We start from the raw sequence: 22,054 nt of genomic DNA on the forward strand, positions 1-22,054 counted from the left end.
ATAAAAAGATAAGACATTTCTGAGGATTTCAAGGTTTTGTAAAGCACCAATTCATCTTCCCTGGTTTTGAGAGGAGGTTATAAAAGAAGATAACAAGAACAAGGCAGTGGTATTAATGCTAAGAACTGAATTTAAATAATAGTGTAACTCCTTTAACTTTCAACATATTTCTAATGTTAAAGTTACTGTTTTGCCGTGGTTCATGAACATTAAAAATACATCTTAGAAATCATGGATTATGACAGCTATAGAAAATGAACAAACATTATTTTTATATTTTTATTAAAGGAAGCTTTTACCACTGTCTTAAGATTTCAAGATATTCTTGGAATTTAGGGGGTCCTAGGAGCCACGGGAAGCAGCAGGTAGAAAACAGCACAGAAAGAATTGGAAGAGTAATTGGAAGTGAAGGACTGTTCCTTTACAATAGGCTTCATAGAAAGAAGCTGGGGTTTTCATTTTTTATGGTTAATAAATGCATAAAAGAAAAGCAGAACTGTCATTTGAGAAGAAACTAAGCACTTGGAAACAGATCAAGGAAATTAACATGAAAATCATCTTGTATGTTCCTAAGAATTTTTTAAATTCTTAAAAATTCCAGAAAGGTAGTATTTTTAGGTACTGCAAAGGAGAACCTGAAGTTAAGGGTCAATTTTTGGCTGTGTGTGTGTGTGTGTGTGTGTGTGTGTGTGTGTGTGTGTGTGTGAGAGAGAAATGACATCACAGAAAACTCTGCTCTTACTAGAAAAATGTCAAAGACAGTGGAAGTATTAAGAAGGGGACTTGATGTGATGAGCACTGGGTGTTATACTCAACTGATGAATTACTGAATACTACATCTGAAACTAATGATGTACTATATGTTGGCTAATTGAATCTGGGGTGGGGGGGAAGACAGTGAAAGCACCCAGAGCTATCCAAGAACAAGCATGGGGACAGCCACACCATCTCTTTGTTACTACATGCTATGATAGCACTCATCTTTTATTTTTTTTCATTAGTTTTTGGTAAGATTTTGTGTGTTATAATTTATTTTCTGCTATTTAAAGCTGGCAACCCTAATTCCTTATAAGTTTTCAGCAACAGTTCTTTTTTAGGATTTATCCTTCCCTAGGACATCCTGGGACTCCAATATACTCTTGGTGATAGCCAGTTATTTCAGTCTGAAAGGAGTTTAAGATGGAAGGAATTTTAAGTAGATATTCTTTGATCTTCCAGTCTTCAGTTTGCAGGGCTTCCTTTTAGAAATCCTTGCCATAATCATTCTGCTGTTCATAGTGAATGTCCTTTTGCTACTATCAGGATGACTTGCACTAAAAATAACTTGTTTCTTTTTAAGACCTTGCTAGGTTCTGACCTTTAACAGAAGGTTGGTTTTCTTAGGGGATGACATTGCAAATCCTGTTATTTTGATAGATTTTGGTATAATCACTATGCCTCTCTAAGGCATTTGCATGGACTTAAGAGACTATGATCCAAAACACTCAGAAAATTTATTTCCATTTAGGAAAATGAGAATCTCAGTTGTTGATAAACAGACAACCAAGATCATTGAGTAAATCTTTTTTTTCTTTGACCTAATGGGATTAGCTTTAAAAGATAATTTCACAGTCCAAATAATTCAAGATGTTTCATTTCATTCCATGGAAAACTTGGGAATGGAATAGGCTATGTTTATTCCTATAATTCAGTGAAAACAATAAGGAAACCCACTTAATTGTCTCAAATGCACTAAATGCCCACCCAAAGAACACTTTCTCACGTGCCCAAATGTAGAAGGTAGAATTCTGTCCCTTAATCAGACTGGAGAAAGAGAACCAAATTGTACATAATGCTAATATATGCAGGCACTGTATTATGTACTTCCTACTTGTGATCTTATTTAATACAGAAGAATTGGCAAAATAGATACTCTCATATCATACTAGGGTCTATCTAAATGGGCACAGTCATTCTGCAAGAGCAATTTGGCAATGCACACCAAAAGCTTTATAATTTTGTGTGCCTTTTAGATGGTGCCCAGTTATTCTACAAGAGTATTTACCACATCATTGTTTATAATGGTACAAATGTTAGGAAAAAATTTGGTTAATTCAATTATGGTCCAACCACACAATGAAAACATGTTGTAAAATGGCTAATGACATAGAAAGCCTTTCATAAAATATTGTTAAATTGGATAGCAGGTTTTGAAGCAGTATATACACAGTGGGAGCACATTTTTAGAAAACTATATGCATGTAGCTAGTCACAATGAGAGAAGACACAACTTAAATACACCAAGCTGTGATTAAACAAATGGTTATATCTTAATGGTACAATAAGAATGGTTTTTGTTTTCTCTTTGCTCATCTATGTTCTCTAATCTGTTCACAAAGAACATAAATTACTTTTTTTCAATAAAAACACTCCCAATGAATTTCACTTTTTTATTATTTGGAAACTTCTAAGGCAGACATTCTTCCTAATACTAACTTTAAAAGAGAGATCCTCAGTTAACAAATGGGATACACAAACCATAGATAAAATAGTTGAGCAGGGTTTGTTGGGTTTTTTTTTTTTTTTTATGAAATAAGAATTGTAGCTTCAACATCTAAACCACTATTATTTGCAATAGCTTTCAACTACAGCTAATTAATAATACCATATAACTGAAACACACTGGGGTGGCCCATAGTAAATTCTGAACATTTTCTTATTTGGTTTTTGTAAATTAAGCAGATGAATTCTATTTCCCAAGCATATAGGAAGCAGACAAATGAAATAATTCAAAAGGTCATTGATAGATTGCTTCATAAAACATTGTCTTGAAAAGAATGATTTTGATTCATTCGTTTACTCCATTATAGATACCTAAAACAAACAATACTGTAATTTACTAATATATTTTGCCTGTATAAATCTAATAGAAATACAGTCCCAACAAAATTATGCCCACCAACAAGTAAATACAGTAGACTATCATAGACTTCTCATCTCTCCTTTTGTGTGCTATTCTTTTATGCTCTAATTGTTAATTTCCTTGCCCTCTAGCAATTGTTTTCCTTTTTTCTCTGCATTCAAATCTCTATGTCTCCAGCTTCTGTTCCCATTTTCTCTGACAAATGGTTATTACATTTTCTGCCTCTTAAAAAGTTTTATGCTTTAATTTCTATAAATGCAAGATATAAAGTTAATATTTCAATATGTTTTTGATGCACAACTGTCATGGCTGACTTGAAATCATGTAACAGATGGAATCCTTATAACTCCATTATTTTCAAATTTTCAAGTAAAATAATTTATTCTTTATTTGCATATGTCAAGACCAAAGGGAGCTTTTCTTTCTTCAGTTCATGCCACCCTGATTTATTAGTTGATAAAAAGACATCCTTTGTAAATTACATAATTGGCTCATGATGTTCAGAGTTAAGATTTGTCATTAGTTTAGATTTATGTCCCAATTTATTTTAATGATTGAAAGGTATATTAGTGTATATCACATGGTTCATATAGGCTTAATCTATAGCTGGTTGGCTTGCTCATGGAGAATGACTATATATCAAAAAATGGAGTTCAGATAAAGAGTGTGTGTAGTTAAATGCAAATCCTTTTTCACTATTGGAAAGAAAACTGACCTTTCCCAGTAGCTATGTTACATTAGGAATTATAAACCTTGGTGTTCACAAGGTTAGACAAGTAACATAAATGAGTGGAGAGAGCTAGATATGTTGTTGTTTTTGAGATATTGACATGAAGTGGGTGGGGGGATGGGGACATTGGTGATGGGGATTAAGGAGTGCACCTGTCATGATGAGCACCAGATGATGTGCAGAAGTGTTGAATCACTATATTGTACACCTGAAACTAATATAACACTGTATGTTAACTACACTGGAATTAAAATTAAAACAAAAAATAAAATAAGAGCAACACAATTGGCAACTGACCTTTAGCCTACACATCTGGGAGACAAAGGGATTGGTGGAGACTAGAGAACTAGAGAATGCAGACAAATTACTACTCATCTCTAGCCAGTTGTTGCTAAATCTTACAACTTCTCAAGAGAAATTCAGACTTTTACAGGCACCCTCCCAAATTTTAAATACTGGCTATTGTATCAGTCTGTTAGGGCTGCCATAACGGAATACCACAGTGGCTTAAACGGCAGACATTTATTTTCTCACAGTTCTAGAGGCTAGAAGTCCAAGATCAAGCTGCCAGCAGGTTGGTTTCTGAGGAGGCCTTTCTTTCTGGCTTGCAGACAGATGCCTTCTTGCTGTGTCCTCATATGGCCTTTCCTCTGTGTGCATGCAAAGAGAGACCAGTCTCTGGTGTCTCTTCCTCTTCTTATAAGGACCGTAGTCCAATGGGATTAGGTCCCTCCCTTCTGACCTCATTTAACCTTAGTTACTTCCTTAAAAAGCGACCTCCAAATTTTGAGATTGGAGGTTAAGGGCTTTGACTTGTGAATTTTTATGAGACAGTCTGTAACAAGCAAACATGCAGAAAAATCAAAATGATTCTGAGAACCAGATATGGTTCACAAGTCTGCAACATCATAATCTTTATCTATTGGAATGAGAGCTTATTTGATTAAATCCTGACAATCACACCCCCTAAAGATGCCTGGAGGTAATCAATAGAGAACCAAAGAAAATAATTTGTGCAAAAGGGCACATGTCAAAACTATCTTGGTCTATGTAGATTTATATTATGATAGCACTGCAAAATGCAGTACTAAAGAGGCTGACTTTCTCAAATTCAGAAAGAAGCTTGGAAAAATTATGCTGAAGATGTAGATCATCATAATGGTAAGTGTAGGGTCATAGAATAGCAGCACTGGAGACATATTTAGGGCCACTTGCCCTTAATTAGGCAAGTATCAAAGCTACTTAGGACAGAAGGCTATTTTTTTCCAGGGGTTCTCTAGGAATAGATTCTTTCCATTCTCCCTCAGACAGATTGGACTAACCAGATTATGAAGGTAAAAAGAGTCCTGAAAATTACTTTGAGGAATCTGAGCTTAATCCTACCGGCCACTGTTCCTCAGGCCTCCTGCTTACGACAGTCTGGGGTACCTGGTACAATGCAAAAGTCTGGGCCCCACCCCAACCTACTGATGCAGAATCTTTGGGAAACCCAGAATCTGCAAACTCCCCAGACTGTAGTCACTGGGTTTTGAGCATAGAAAAAAACATCTACACAAGGGTTTCCTAAAAGTTAATCTGGTAGGGGTATAGTGAATAGATTATAGGAGAGGAAATGAAATCAATAAACATGGGATCCAGTTTAAAGCTGCAGAGGGCCAAGACTAGGGAATAGGAATAGACAGGAAAAAATAAAACAAGAGGAAATCAGAGAGGGAGACAAACCATAAGAGACTCTTAATCATAGGAAACAAACTGAGGGTTGCTGGAGGTGAGGGGATGGGGTAACTGGATGATGGACATTAAGGAGGGCACGTGATATAATGAGTGTTGGGTATTATATAAGACTGATGAATCACTAACCTCTACCTCTGAAACTAATACATTATGTTAATTAATTGAATTTAAATTAAACAAGCAAACAAAAAAAGGAATAGAAAGGAACAAGTATGAGAAAAAACGTTGAGAAAAAATTGGCAGAACTGATAAAGTCTTAAAAATAACAAATACTGCTGGTCTCTTATATGTTAGAGAATGAATCCACAATCATGAAATGAACTCTACTTCTATTCTGTTATACTAGGAAGAGCCCTGGTATACCTCTAGAGCAGTGCTGTCCCATAGAAATAAAAGACAAGCCACTCTGTATTTTAAATTTTTTGCTCAACATCACTAACCATCAGGCAAATGCAAATCAAAACCACAATGAGATATCAGCTCACACCTGTCAGAATAGCTAGTTTCAAAAAGAAAACACATATTGGTGAGAATGTGAAGGGAATCCTCATGTGCTGTTTGGTGGAAATAAAAACTGGAAAAGTGTATGGAGTTTTCTCAAAAAATTAGAACTATCACATGATCCATCAATCACACTTTTGAGTATTTATCTGAAGAAAACAAAAACACTAATTCAAAAAGATAAATAAACCTCCATGTTATTTCAGCATTATTTATAATAGCCAAGATATGGAAGCAAGCTAAGTTGTCCATTGATGGAGGAATAGATAAAGAAAATGGTGTGTGTGTGTGTGTGTGTGTGTGTGTGTGTGTGTGTAATGGAATACTATTCAGCCATTAAAAAAACAGTGAAATCTTGCCATTTGTGACAATATGGATGGACCTTGAGGTCATTATGCTAAGGGAAGCAAGACAGATGGAGAAAGCTACCATATGCTCTCACTTATATGTGGACTCTAAACAACAAAACAAAAACCCAAGCTCATAGATAGAGAACAGACTGGTGGGTCCCAGAAGCGGAGAGTAGGGTGTGGGTGAAATGGGTGAAGGGAGTCAAAAAGCACAAACTTTCAGTTGTAAAATGAGTCATGAGAATGTGATGTACAACATAGTAGCTATAGTTAAAAATACTGTATTGCATATTTGAAAGTTGCTAAGAGAAAAGATCTTAGAAGTTTTCATAACAAGAAAAACTTTTTTCTAACCATGTATGGTGACGGATATTAACTAGACTTATTGAGGTGGTCATTTCACAATTTATACAAGTACTGGATCATTATGTTGTACACCTGAGACTAATGAATGTATGTCAATTATATCTCAATTAAAAAGTAGCAAATGCAGGGGCACCTGGCTGGCCCAGTCAGAAGAGCATGTGACTCTTGATCTCAGGGTGGTGAGTTTGTGTCCCACATAAGGTGTAGAGATTACTTAAACAAACTTTTAAAAAAAGTAAATATATAAATACATAAATAAAATTTCTAGTAGCCCTATTTAAAAATGTTAAAACAGGTGAAATTAAGTTTAATATGTTTAACCCAATGCATCCAAAATATTCTCATTTAAACATTTAATCAATATAAAAATTGAGATACCTTACATTTTCTTTTTCACTAAATCTTTGAAGTCGATGTGTATTTTACACTTAAAGCACAGTTCAATTCAGACCAGCCCCAATTCAAGGGCTCACTAGTCCCATATAGCCAGGGGGTACCATGTTGGATAAGTCTTGGTCTATCCACTTGGTTAGGCTAAAGGGTTTCTTTCATCAATACTGTTGCTTTAATTTATATGAGTTTTCATTATTTCTTTGGGTTATTGTCAGATCATCAGCCATCATGTCTGAATGCTCCTTTCCCTCCTGATGGATCTCTCAGAGTCATCGCTCTTTCTACTGGCATGAAGACTTTTTAAATTCAAAACTGTATGAATTTCAAAGCAATTCATCTAGAAGGCTATAGTCAGCATTATATTTGGGGTACAGTTATCTTTTTTAAAGATTTTATTTGAGAGAGAGCATGCCGGGAGGGTGGACAGAGGGGCAGAGGAAGAGGGAGAAGCAGACTCCCTGCTGACCAGGGAGCCCAATGCGGGACTCGATCCCAGGACTCTGGGATCATGACCTGAGCCGAAATCAAGAATCAAGAGTTGGACGCTTAACCAACTCAGCCACCCAGACGCCCCTGGTACAGTTATTTTTTAATTTTTTTTATTGTGGTAAAATATACATGACATAAAATGTACCAGTGTAGCCATTTTCAATGTGCAGTTCAGTGACATTAAATTCATTCACATTGTTGCATCACCACCATCCATCTCCAGAACCCCAAGCTGAAACTGTGCCTCCATTAAACAGTAACTCCTCTTTCTACTCCCTCCCCCAGCCCCTGGGAATCGCCATTCTACTTTCTGTCTCTATGAATTTGACAGCTCTACAAATGTCATATAAGTGGAATCATACAGTATTTGGTCTGCTGTGTTTGTTTTATTTCACTCAGCATGTCTTCAAGGTTTATCCATGTTGTAGCATGTGCCAGAATTTCCTTCCATTTCAAGGATGAATACTATTCCATTGTAGGTGTATACCACCTTTTGTTTAACCATTCACCCACTGATGGGCAATTGGATTGCTCCCATTATTTGGCTACTGCTCTAAACATGGGTGTACAAAATATCTGTTCAAGTCCTTGCTTTGAGTTCTTTTCAGTATAGATGCAAGAGTAGAATTGCTGAATTGGATACAGTGTTTTTTTAAGACCTAACTATTCAAATCTATAATTAGAAAGGTGGCTTGGGGCATCCTTACCAGCAGAGTCAGCAGACTTGATGTACACTCACTCCATCTCTCTAGAAGGACCTCTGTTCCCTAAACATTCCAACAGCTTCACGGTCACTGACTCATAGACAAAGAATCCCCTCAAGCTGCTTCAGTAGGTTCAGTATATTTTAAATTCTGAATGAGCCAAGTTCTCGCAGTGTGTGATTCAGTGAGTGCAAATTAGGCATTTAAGAAGGTATAGTCATACTTTTGGAAAAATAGTAAGGCCTTGCATCTGTGCCACTAATAGTACCAAAATGGCCTAAAAAAATGAACATAACTCTCATAAGTTCCACTGTGTGATGTTTAGGTTGTGCTAAAGGGCAAATGTGTCTTTTTGGCAACCGCCGTGTATAATACTGCACTTTTAGAGAGAAAAGTTTGCACTGGAGCTATTGGAACTCTTTCTTTGGGGGGCACTGCCGTGAGAATTTGTGCAATTTGCATTGTGGACGCAACCCAAACTTAGAAACAAGTAGGCCTGGAAAGACAGTGACACTGATTTCCTGACCGCTTGCAAATGCTGCTGTCTGCTTCTGCGCACACTTCCCCTCCCGCTTCAGGCCCCTCCACGGCAGGGCAATGGTAGCAGCACCCACCACACCTCATCTTGCCAGCGTGTCGTGCACACCTCGGGAGGATCTTGCAGTTAGACCCAGGTTTGCCCTGAAGGAAACGTGTCGCTTTTTAAAGCTTTGGTGGCTGTTCCCAACCTTCACTTGCAAGGTGTAAAATATCAAGGGATCATCTTAGTTATACCATCTTGTTGGAGCAATAAACAGCTGCTGATGCTGATTTAAACCACAAGACAAGCTAACACACTGTAATCTCTAAGGTCAACTTATTTGGGTTATTCTCTTAATCTGAATTAATTATGGGCTAAAACAACAAACTTGAAGGTATAAAGGAGAGTCTTTTCTTCTCTGCCAATGAATGCCTCAGACAAATGTGTGAGACAGATGTGGTCGTGCCAAGATTTGGGGTCAGTCTTCTCAGAACTCGGCAGATTCTGCTTGTGAGCCCAACTGAGCTTAAACGGACCTGCCCTGGACTGTAGCTGTGTGAGATTTTCATTTTTGGGTAATACTGTTATTAATTTCCTGAGAAAGAATATTTCTCTTTATGCCCTTTAGGCAGAGGACTGATGTTCCAAAGAAGGAGTGAGGAATCCCTTATAAGCACTGGAAAACCCTCAATTTATTCTTTTTTAAAAAAACAACTCTACTGAGTTTTAATTAATATACAAATAAATGCACATATTTAATGTGTACAATTTGATGAGTTTGGACATATGCAAACACTCATGATACCAGCACCACAGTCAAGGTAATAAATATCCCAACACTTTCCAAAGTTTCCTTGTGTCATGTGCGTGTGTGTGTGTGTGTGTATGATAAGAACACTTAACATGAGACCTACCCTCTTAACAAATTTGAATTGTGCATTACAGTATTGTTAACTATAGGTGGCATGTTGTACAGCAGTTTCTAGATCTTATTCATGTAGTGTAACTGAAACTTTATACCCATTGACCATCTCCCCATTCCCTCCCAGCTCTATCCGCTGGCAATTGCTATTGGTTTTTCTGCTTCTATGAGTTTGACTGTTTTAGAATAGTCATGGAAAACCTCATTGAAGGGGAATCATTCAGTATTTGTCCTTCTGTGACTGGCTTATTTCACTTAGCATAATGTCCTCCAGGAGAAAACCTTCTTAACAATAATCTTCTAAATAAATATTCTTAGATCATCAGATGTAGTCCTGCCCCTTCTGTTCAGAGATCAGGGAAACTGACATAAACGTTTTCGATTTCCCTTCCCTTAAAGAATACTTTAGCGTTCTAATCTCAACCTACCTCCCCAGTCTTCTCTCCCACTATTCTCTTTCAAATATATTCTATATGTACTTTGGTCCAAAAAAAAAAAAAATCACATATGTTGACTCAGATGTGCAAAAATTTATGTAACTTCCTTTGATTTTTACATGTCTTTCTACTGATGGTTGAAAAACTTGACTCTGCCAGTTAAAAGTGTCTAGCCTTTCTTGATTTAGAATAGCTCCTCCATCTCTCAGAGTTTGCCCCCTTCTTGAGTACTCCCTGCCTTTCTCACCTCCTTCCTTCATTGGCACCTTGCAGGCAGGGGGATTCCTGGGAGGCATCAGGTAAGGAGCCTCCAGGTAAATTATGTTACCCTGTTTGTCTCATCACTAGTCTGCTTCCCTGTCACCCTACAGGGAGTTGGGGCTGTCATGGTTGCTGGGCATCTTGTGTTGGTGGCTGCTGACGTGTGGCTGGGGTTTGGGGTGTTGTACTGGCAACTGTGCTGATGCCTGGAGTCCTCCATGGATCCTAGTCAAGAGGCCGCCATCTCAGCAGCTTCTCTTGAGAACCCCTGGCCTCCTCTGGCATCCAGGTCACCACACTCCTGGGCCCTCCCGGAGGGCTGGGATGTGCTGGCAACTTTCCCAGCACCATAGAGCTAGGAGGGGGTCTTGGGAGGCTGCCCTGATGTCCCCCTCCCAGCCAGATGTACCGGGGCATCTTCCTCAGTGTTTTGCTGACACTGGAACTTCTCCGAGGTTTGCCCCCACCCAGGCTATCTCTAATATTTTTTGTTTCCCTCAAAATCCCAAGTGGGCCAAGCGCTCGTAGACAACTTCTTCCCTTTCTCTTCCTTGCATTCCCAGGCATCTCCTCCCAAAGTAGAGGGGTTTCATTCCCCTCTGCGGGGCGGGCACTTTTTCTAATGGTATTCTTCATCTTTCTCTGAGGCCACCTCTCCAAACTTTGGTTCTTTGAATAAAAACTCTGCTCCAAGAAGTTTGAGAAAATATTCTCCTTCTGCTTGAAAGTCTATTTTTTCTCTTGATTATTCATTCAGTTATGTATTTATACAAATATAAGTGTATAGCTCAATGAATGTTCTCACAGCAAACACATCCATGTAAGATCGAGACCACACAGATCAATGAATGGGCATCACCAGCACCACAGAAGTCCCTTTCAGACCACATCCCAGTCACTGCAAAAAGCCACCACTCTTTTGACTTTCTAGGATGCAGAGTATTTGAAAGTCTAATTTTTTTGAGACTATTATTTATCTACAGACTTTATTTTAAAAACCTAGTTTGAAACTCAAAGCTGAGCAAGGACTTTGTTCTGGATCGTGTTCAGGCTCCTTTTCCCTGTAAAAAATTATCTTCGGCTTCTTCGTTTAATGGAGAGAAGGCTGCAGGGTTTTCAAAACAACCAACTGACCGAACAAACAAATAAAAAAAAAACCCGACTCTGGAAATAATAGGGAGGAAAAACACATCATATGGTATTTCAAACAACTGCCCACTATAATCAGCCAAACTAAACTGTTTCTCTTCCCCAAATATGCTGGACCGTCCTTCTTCTGCATCTTGTCTGCATTGTTCCCTTTACCTCAAATATATCCAGGAATTCAGTTTTAACTTCACCCTTGCTTTGCTGTTGCCTGGCTTTTTACAGTGGTTGATGAGCAGATTTCTCTTTTGATTCCAGATGTATTAAGAGAAAAAATAGCAGTGAAGCAATGAAGATGACTTCTTACCAGTGCCAGAGCTGAACTGGTGTGCCATACAATGTTTTTGGCAGCCACCTTACACTCTTGAAACAAATGAAAAGAGACACAACATTATGTATGGTAGACAGAAACTATGTATAACCTGATGGTTCCTGGTGGCTGAAAGTTCTCTGGTTTGTGGGAGTGATCTTATGCACTAATTAGATAAAATTGGCTTGATCCTACATAGAGCAAAATAACCTCAACACTTTCAATATTTCCAGGAATTCTTGGGTACGACATATCTTTCCGTGTTATTGCATGATTCTAGTCATTGCTTGGTTCCTGTAGATGTTCAGTTCACCCAGTCTCACTTCTGACAACTCCTACCCTTTCCTTCCTCCCTTCATACCCTTGTGATCACAGATATGAAACACAACCTGTTTTCTTTGATTCTGAAAAATACCACTCATCCAAGGCAAACATGAGTAGGAGTCATTTGCGGAAGATTCTGGGACTAGGGCAGGACTAAAGAAAGCTTACTCTGTAATACCAACCCCAGCCCTGCTTCCCAGCCATTCTCACAGCCAATCTCTCACTGATGTCGCCTGCCCTGTTGGGCTCTTTCTTCCTCATCACCGATTTTCCTTTCCCATAGCCTCTCCCTATTCCCAGCACCTCCTCCCATGACACTATCCTCAGAGATTTAAATATTTTTGTATTGATTAGCTTTTGTTGTTTAACAAACCATTCTGAACAACCACTTATTTAGCTAGTGATTCTGCTGATCAGCAATTTGGACAAGACTCAGCTGGGCACCCTCATGCCTCTACTGTCTGAGGGAGGTTAGCTTTGTTTTTAGTAGCTGGGCTCTCTTATGTCTAGGGCCTCGGCTGGGACAAATGGGCTGACCTGAATCTGCCATGCAGTCTCTCATCCTCTAGTAAGCTAGCCAGTGTTTGTTCACATGGAGGTTGGGCTGGGTACTAAGAGAGCACAAGCACACGTACACAAGGCTTCTTGAACCGTAGGAACAACTAGTACACCATCCCCTCTGCTGCATTCAAAGCAAGTCACGGGTCTCCACTTGATAGAGTGAGCGACAAAGTCACGTTGCAAAAAGGAATGCATATGGCAGGCCAGGGATGGGGTAGGGAATGATTATAGCTATTTTAGCAGATAATTTACAATTTCTTATTTCTCTTATATAGAGCCATTTAATTCTCTTTGCCTCACTCTGAATCCATCCAGGACAAATCCTAAGGACTATCTTTCCACAATCAAAATGACCCTTAAACTGTTTTTACTAAAAAGACATTTCTCTCCCCTCAGAAGAGTTTTGCAGCCACCTCTTAAACAGCTCGGGTTTCTTCCCCCCCAAGAGCACATGGAAATAATGTCAGTGTGTGAGTGTATGTGTATGGGTGGATATAGGGGGCAGGGGGGAAGATGTGTAAAAAAAAATAAAAGTCATTGCTTTGGCTCCTGGGATTATGATAATAATTTAATTTTTAATTTTCAAAATGTGTTACTAGAGTGATTTTAAGATAAGCAAACAATATAAACACATATTTACATCTGCTTTATTTTACCCCTCACAGAATTATACGAGGACAGGAATCCTAATATCCCAATGTGGTGATCAGACAGGTTTCTAACTTCCCTGATATTTGCTGTGGAAAATGGGTCAACCACCACAAACTGTGAAATAGATTTAAAATACACTGGAGGTAATTACTTGTTAAAAAAATGCATCATAAGGCAAAAATCCTTTTTAATTCAATTTTCAATAATGGCAAAGTTAATAAAGACCTAAAAGAGAATTGAAACTTCTGTGAAAGTAATAAAAAAAAAATTCCTTTCCTAAGGAAAAGGAAAGAAGCTGATGAGGGAAAAATAATCAGTTCTGGGAAAGCAAATTTCAACAAGTGTAGGGCACTGACGAGGAAGAAAAAAAAAAAGACCTGATGGGAAGAAAGGAGTCCAGAAGAGCTGGATGCTCTTTAAACAAACAATTTTGGCAGGTGAACAAACTATATGGGAAGTGCAGTACAGGGAGGAGCCTGCCAAGTTGGCGAAGCAGAACTGTGCAAAGTTCTGAAAGGCAATTTAGAGAACCAAGGAAAGATGTCCAGCCAGATCACCAAGGATGAACAAAAAGAAGGAGCACAAATGTGTAGGGGACCACATCAAAAGTGAGAAAGATAATACAATGTAGGGTAGACACAAAAGACATCAGGAAGCAGTTAATCACTGCAATAATAAAAACCAAGTTATTATTGACTATGTTACCATGTGGCTAAATAACCAGTCCTGGATTTCATACATTTCTCTGCAAGCCTGTTGCCTGGCACCACAGACAGCACCGACTAAGATGCATTTAGTTACAGAGCAGAAACCCTAACTCAAAATGGCATTTAAAATAAAGGGAATTTATTGGGCCATGTAACCAAAAGACCAAAGGTAGAGTGATCTTCACGTAAACTTTCATCAGGGTTTGAATTTTATTGTCTGAAATTATGTTGGCTGTCCCTCGACTGTATGTTGGCTTTACTGTCAGCTGGGTTCCCTCATGGCTGCAAAATGGCTGCAGCAATTCCAAAGGTCGTATCCTCACACCACTCCATTCAGAAGAGTTTCACTTCTTCAAGCCACTGAGTAAACTGTCTGGGCTTCCCGCTGATTTAACTGACTCATGTAATGACAACATAGATTGCCTTAGACCTAACTGTATCCATCCCTGAGGAACTATGTAAGGGGATGGAGGTATGCTGATTTCCGTGGGTCCAATGATGACTCCATCACACTTACCCCACGTAGCTGGTACTCAGTGGGGAAGTGTGCAGTGGAAGGAACCAGTAAAATGCCTGTCTCGGGTAGTGCAGGTGACAGGAGGGTAGCTGGAATAGATTGTCCTTTACTGGTCTGTTCTGGTTTGGGTGAATAAGTAGACAAACAGTAAGAAACAAGGTTATCACGGAACAACCATGGCAGGTTAGAGAACATTCTCAGGGGCTAAACCTTAGCCTGGACCTTTCCCATTTCTGCCTTAAACAAGAGCAACAGTTCTGTGTATTAGAAAGCATAAGAGGGGCTACACAGCCTTCTACTAACACTAAACATGTCGGCGTGTGAATCCCCCCTCTCACAATGGATCTTTGGCAGGGTTCCTGTGCTTCCAGGTGAGTTCAAAATAAAGCTGAAAACATTTCAATGCAAATAGCTGTCGCATATGCAGTTATCATCTCAATAAATTCTATTTTGATTTCAGTGAAATGTAATTGGTGAGAATAACTGTGTGTGATACATTTTTTCTTATATTAACAGTAATTTTGGCTCTGTAAAAAAGCATAATTTCAGTTTTTTTCCTATAATTACTAGTCTTGATATCTTTGAAATTTCTGGGGAAAAAAATGTATTTCTTAGGGAAAATGTTTAGAGTAAGCCTCTAAAGCTCCTCTGCAAAATAAGAATGATCACACTGACGTCATAGGGTAACATGAGGATTAAAGGAGCTAACATATGAAAAGTAAGTACAACAGTGCCTGACATATTAATATAATATCATTATATAATTTATTAATATCATATAGTAATATATAATATCATTATAATATACTATAGTAACGTCATTATTACCTCATTTTACCTGTGTTTACTCAGTCCTTAGTCTAGACCTAGAAGGGTCAATATTATTTTCTTAGCCCATTTTACAGAGGAAACTGAGGCATAGATAACAAATAAGGCTGTTGGTTTTCTGAGGTACTGACACACATTGATTTTCCTGGTAAGTTATAGAGTAAATTCACACCTTAAAAATAACTTCAGACTGGGGCACCTGGGTGGCTCAGTCAGTCAAGCATTGGACTGGTGATTTCAGCTCAGGTCATGACCTCATGGGTCATGAGACTGAGCCCTGCATTGGGCTTCTGGGCTCAGCAGGGAGTCTGCTTGGGATTCTCCCCCAGTGCTCCTCCCTCCACTCACTATTGTTTGTCTCTCTCTCTCTTTCTCTCTCAAATAAAGAAATCTCTAAAAAAAATAAGTAACTTCAGATTTACTAACCTTTTACTTTCCTTGAACTCTCTTCTTCTACCCTACTTAGTTGGAACACTGCAAATACATGAATGAGAGATTCTCTCTCCTAGTCATTCATGGTCAAAGCTACCCTATAGGGTTTTTATTTTCTAACACCTTCTATCTTCCAGCCTCTTTTATTTTTAGTTTATGGATTATATAATCTTACAGTTAAGCTTAAATATTTAACCTTATAATTAGACTTAAAAACCTGGCACTTAGTAGGTAGTCACTAATATTTATTGAAGGAATGAATGAATGAAACACAACACTAAAACAAAAAAAGACTTACAGTAAATGTAGAAGCCCTAATTCTTACACCACCACTCAGGCAAATGACAGGACCAAAGGAATATAAAAATAGGAGAAAGTCTGAGCTAGTTGTGGAAACTAGGAAAAGTGGCATTTACATACCAGGAACGTAATAGAATTTCTGCTAAATATAAAGGAAATGGGAAGAAACTACAGGAAGTCACAGAAGGTCAACTGTAACATAGAGTTTTATAAACTGTTTTTATCGCTATGTCTTTAAAATTTTTTTCCAGGTGAGTATCAATAGTACCACTTCAATTACTTATAAACATCTCATTATACATAATGATTTATTTCATTCTTGCTACCATTTAATTTGTATCAATTTTTGCTTTTACAAAACTGGCATTGAACATCGAGAATTTTTCTTACTTTTAAAGACCCCTGCCTGCAGAATGAAAAAACGATTATAATTTTCAAAAATTATCAAGAAAAATGTAAATAGAACCTAATACATATGACAAAAGATTAAAAAGCAAAAGAAATTGCAAAGCTGAAAACAGCAAAATAAGATGACAAGCAAATATACTTTTTTTTATTATGTTCAGTTAGTCAACATATAGTACATCCTTAGTTTTTGATGTAGTGTTCAATGATTCATTAGTTGCGTATAATACCCATGCTCATCACATGTGCAAATATATTATTAAATGAATGTATATGGATGAATGTACCTCTTAAGAGGTTAAGAAAAAAATCTGTGTTCAGGTCTGAAGCAACTCAACTTTATTCAGGTTATATAAGGCACTAGAAGGAAAGTTACACATAAAAATTAAAAGGATTAAGGGCACCTGGGTGGCTCAGTCGGTTAAGCATCTGCCTTCAGCTCAGGTCATGATCCCAGAGTCCTGGGATAGAGCCCCACATCGGGCTCTCTGCTCAGCGGGGAGCCTGCTTCTCCCTCTCCCACTCCCCCTGCTTGTGCACTCTCTCTCTCTCTCTCTCTCTCTGTCAAATAAATAAATAAATAAAATCTTGAAAAAAAATTAAAAGGATATGCAAAAGAAATTAGGCAAATGGCTGTATGGAGGACCCAGGTCCTTTCCATCCTTCTGTTCTGACATCCCTGTGTTGGTTTATAGGCTTGTAACTAGATGGTTGCAGCAATTCTGTGTGTCATACCAGAAACAGCAATATCCAGGTGGAAATAAGAGACCATGGCTCTTGCTCAGAAGAAGGACACTCCCTGCCTACCCACACACTTCATTTTAGCCAACACTGGATCTCATGCCCAATAATCAATCAACTGGAAAACACAATGGACTCACCCTCAAGCCAATCATACCTTCACCTGAGACACTTAGCTGTGTGAGAAAGAGGTGGTTACTGGAACAAAACTGAGGTTTTGGTTCTATTGGAAGAGGGGTAAAGAGATGCGGTTGAGCAACCAGTGATGAACACCACACCAGACAAATATTAACCAAAGAAAAGCTTTTATATACTGAACAGATTTAAGCACAAAATGGCATTTTTAAGGTTCAAGAGCTACTTAGTGATAAATTTACTAGGAAGACATAATTATTCTGATTCTGTATTCACCTGAAAACATAACCTCAAAATATATGCAGCAAAAAATAAGCAGAAAAACAAGGGGTGGCAGGCAATGAGGTGAGTGGATCATAGTGGAAAATCATATAGATCATAATGGAAAAGGGTTAACATACCTTTTTCAGAGACAGATTGAGTAGATAAAAATTAAGTAGAAATTCAGAAAATCTAAACAATAGAATTATTAAGCTTGACATAACTGATACATATCTGGGTATATACATTGTATATGTATATAGTCCTACAAATAAATATGGTATAATCATATAAATTCCAAGCACACATTGAACATTTTAAAAAATGGATCAACACTTGACCACAAAACACAACTCAACAAAAAACAATGCAATAAAATTACAAATGCAATCAATAGCTAAAGAGAGCCAAGACATCGATAAATTCAGAAATTTAAAAACCCACTTCTAAATAATTCATGGGTTAAAAAGAAATCATATTGAAAATTACCAAATAGAGCTGATTGGCAATGTAACCCGACATATTAAAAACACACAGGATTATTTGCAGGGAAAATTCTTTCTGAGCAAACTGGAGCTAATCTTTTTCCTACAGCATATTTCCATCCAAAACGCTGACAGTGATAGAAAAATTTAGAAAAACATCTTACTTCTTCCATATACATTGGAAAGCTTGCCCTTTGTTCTTTCTTTCCCTGAGTGTTTTCATGAAGTCTCAACCAGAGTCCATATGCTGTTCATTTTCTCTTTATTAAGCATTTTTGCGGCAATTTTATACAATAGCCAGTCCAGTAATGGTCAGCCTTTCTACACTGCCACCCCACAGAGGAATGTTTTCCTTATTCTATCCGGTGGCTATCAAGAGTCTCCTACTCCTCTCTTGTGCCCTCCACAAAGAAATCTAAATTGCCTTATCTTTCTGTGGACTCTTCACAACTCTGCACATTGATAACCTCCTCTTCCTAGAACACCGGATTGTGAATTTAAAACTCTAGAGACAGGAGAGACATTAGTTCAAAGCCATGCAACATTTCCCTTCTAACAGTAACTCAAATGAATTGCATGATCAACCTGATTCCAGGAAGGAGGAAGAAAGAAATTAGCACTTTGGTGTGTGCTCTATATACAGAGAGGGTATGCAGAGTGGCTTTCACTTGACTTGTCAAATGGGTATGATAATAAACCCAAATAAGGAAGATGAATAGAATGATTTCAGCTTCCAGGTATATTATAAAAATAATACATTATAATTTTACTTAAAATTGATTTGTTTTCATGGGTATCTAAAAATGCACAAATACTTTTACGGATCATCTGTATGATAAACAGTGATTTTGTACACAGTTTTATTAAGGAAAACCCATTTTAGTCTCCTTTGACTTCATTCTAAGATCACCAATGTTGGCACTCTTACCCGAACAAAGGATAGACTTCCTTAAGCATGTTTCATGATAATAGCTTTCATTTTATTTTGGTTGGCTAGATGTATATTGCCTCTCCAAGTCCTCAATTATATAACCTGGGATTTCCACATTGTTTTTGACAGAGAAGTAGAACAAAAATAAGTTATGCAGACAAAATTTGAAACACATGATATGGAATTGAAAGGACTTAGTGATGAAAAAGTTGTCTGAGTTAGTGGTAATCAAATCTTGAAATAGATTTCTTCTTAAACAAGCAAACAGTTCAAAGTCTTTGGCTCTGCATGACTGTTTTTTCAAGCTTGAAAAGATTATATTGCTCCATTTCTCAACTATAGTATATTTACAGCTGGACTTCGAAACTGATGCAGTAAACATCAAACTCTTATTCCAATCTTGAGTTTTACTCTCCATTAAGCAGCTGCTGCAAGCAAGGCTCTGGCTTCAGTATCACAGAGAGCAAGCAAGACTTTGTACAACTGAGGAAAAATAACAACGTTTTGAAAACCGTGGGCTGTTGCAATAGATGTTCTTTCTGCTTTTGTCATTCCAAAAGGATTAAGCTGTTTTAATCCTTTAATGGTATAGAGCCAGGTTATATTAAACTCTTATTTAGTATCTATTATCCAATACCTTGTAGACTCTTAATCTATTTTGGGGCTGTGGATGCTTGTGTGCATCTAATGAAAACTATGGATCTGCATCCTCAAAATTTTGACCTTCATTTCAGCGAGTGAACTCACAGACTTATATATTCACTCACGGACCCCAGTTAAGAATCTTAACCCTAAGGAACCTGGAAATGTAAACTCTGGAGGAAAGAAGTAGTTTTTCTTTAACTTTTGGAACACGAGATCCTCTTATTAGACACTGGACGGACAGAGGGGCCATCCATTTTAGGTAATTTTTTTTAAAAAGCATTCATGAGAGTATTAAAGAGAAAATATATAATTGTTGGAAAGATTTTAACATTTGCCATCTTTTCACCAAAAATCTACATCAACCTCAAAAATGGATAGCTCAAGTGTTAGATTACATTCCAAATTCAAATGGTTTTATTTTTCATTCTTTATTTTGCTAGATAAGAAATTTTTAACTCACAATTATAGGTCATCAGAACTGGCAGAAAATGTTTTATGGCTCTGACAAATGGCTCTGGATATTTGGATTGAAATTATGGAGAAACTTCCAACTGAGGACAACTTTCAGCATTCTGTCAAAGACTAAATCAAGGAACACACCACACTCAAGAGCTGGACTGTTGTATGCTTCGAGTTGGAAGTTAGGGGCAAATGGTTTCCATTCTTTGGTTCCATTTGACTCTGGAAAGCATTCCCACTTCTGTTACCGCATATGTATGTGGTTTTATAATGCGCCCAATATGATGTCATTATTTTTTTTTCCTCTGAAGACAGAAGAAAATTGAGTATTTGATGTTTGAAAGGAGTTATATACACCGTGATAGAGCTGTTTGCACCAGAGTTTGATTTTCTTAAGAAATTCTCTTTTCTTCTCTTCACCATTAAAAAATTAAGTTGTTTTTGGCTCTCAAGTGATAGGATCAGGCCATTAACAAAATCCACTTGACTGCAATACAAGCTACTTGGCAAACCTCTTGAAATCATGGAAATGGTCTTTACTGGCATTTTTTTAAGAGAAATTGAAATATATAACATTTTTTACTGAAGTTGAGGGCCTTCCTCTCACTTTCAACATGTGATAAAACTGAGTATCATACATGATCATACATGTTCACTGAATACATGTATGATATCGAATACACATTGAATACAACTCATTACCAACAGTTCTAATTTGGTTATATTCCCATTTTCCACTATTACCCCCATACTCAATCAAGAATAGAAAACATTTTCATGGCCACTATGTCAGATGGGACATAGATATTGCTGCAACTTAAACCAAAATACAGAGTCTAAAACAAGAGAGAAGTTTATTTTTCTCCATCTCACAAGGATACCCTTGGTATCCAAGCTGATCCCAAGGGTCTGTCCCATAAAATCAGCAGATGGCCATGTTCCTTCTCTCTTGCATAGTGCTGTTCTGGGGTGTTGCCCCTGTCTGCATCATCTAAGAGAGCCCACTATATCCATAATTATCCATGGCAAGGAATGAAAGGGATGGGCAGGGTACAAACCTTAAAAGCTGCCCATATCACTGTACATGTGTCCCATCCAGTAGCGTATAGTCATGGTCACCCCTGGCCACAAGAGAGGCTGGGAAATGTTCCCTTTATTCTGGGTGGCCACGTGTCCAGCTAAAATAGTCTAATACCATAAAATGAGTAGAGGGGGGTGGACACTGAATGTAAATAGTAGTCTCTGTCAGAGTCACTACCCTGTGAATCAAGCATAACGGGTTTGACTTTCAGTTGAAACCTTTTATTCCCAAGCAACACGTTTCTTGCACACAGAACTTATGCTCTATCAGCTTAACCCAACTTTTCCATAACCCAACTTTTTTCCTGGTCTTCCTCATGGGAACTTTCACAATTGTTAACTAAACTAAAAAAAATTAAGGGTTTTCAGTGATAAACAGAATTTTTTCCAAAAAAATGAACACTTTCTCCTAATCCTTTTACAGCACATATTCTTTGAACAGATTACTATTAAGCACATAAGTAATTTAATTCACTTGTAAAGCAAAATATCTGCAGGCACACATACACAATTAGGGAGTTTTCTTTCAGTCCAACTGAAATTGGGAATTTGTTGGTTCTGGTAGCAAAGACTTCCAAGAGATGATGCCGGCTTTCAGCACAAGTTGTCTAGAGTCCACATTTGGGAAACAGACTTAGGGGTATGTGTCAGTTAGACGGTTTTTTTTTATTGCAAACAATAGAAATGACTCTGGCTAGCTTAAAGGGAAAAGAAAGGAATGTATCACAATGAAACAGGGGTTGCTCATAGAAAAGAAGAGAAAGCAAAGGACTGGGTCACATGAAGGACAGAAGTCAAGTCAGGGCAGCCCTGGGTACTAAGGGAAA

This window comes from Callorhinus ursinus, unplaced genomic scaffold, assembly GCF_003265705.2.
Source record: "Callorhinus ursinus isolate GAN/ISIS: 27379988/994484 unplaced genomic scaffold, GSC_fseal_2.0 scaffold62, whole genome shotgun sequence".
NCBI lineage: Eukaryota > Metazoa > Chordata > Mammalia > Carnivora > Otariidae > Callorhinus > Callorhinus ursinus.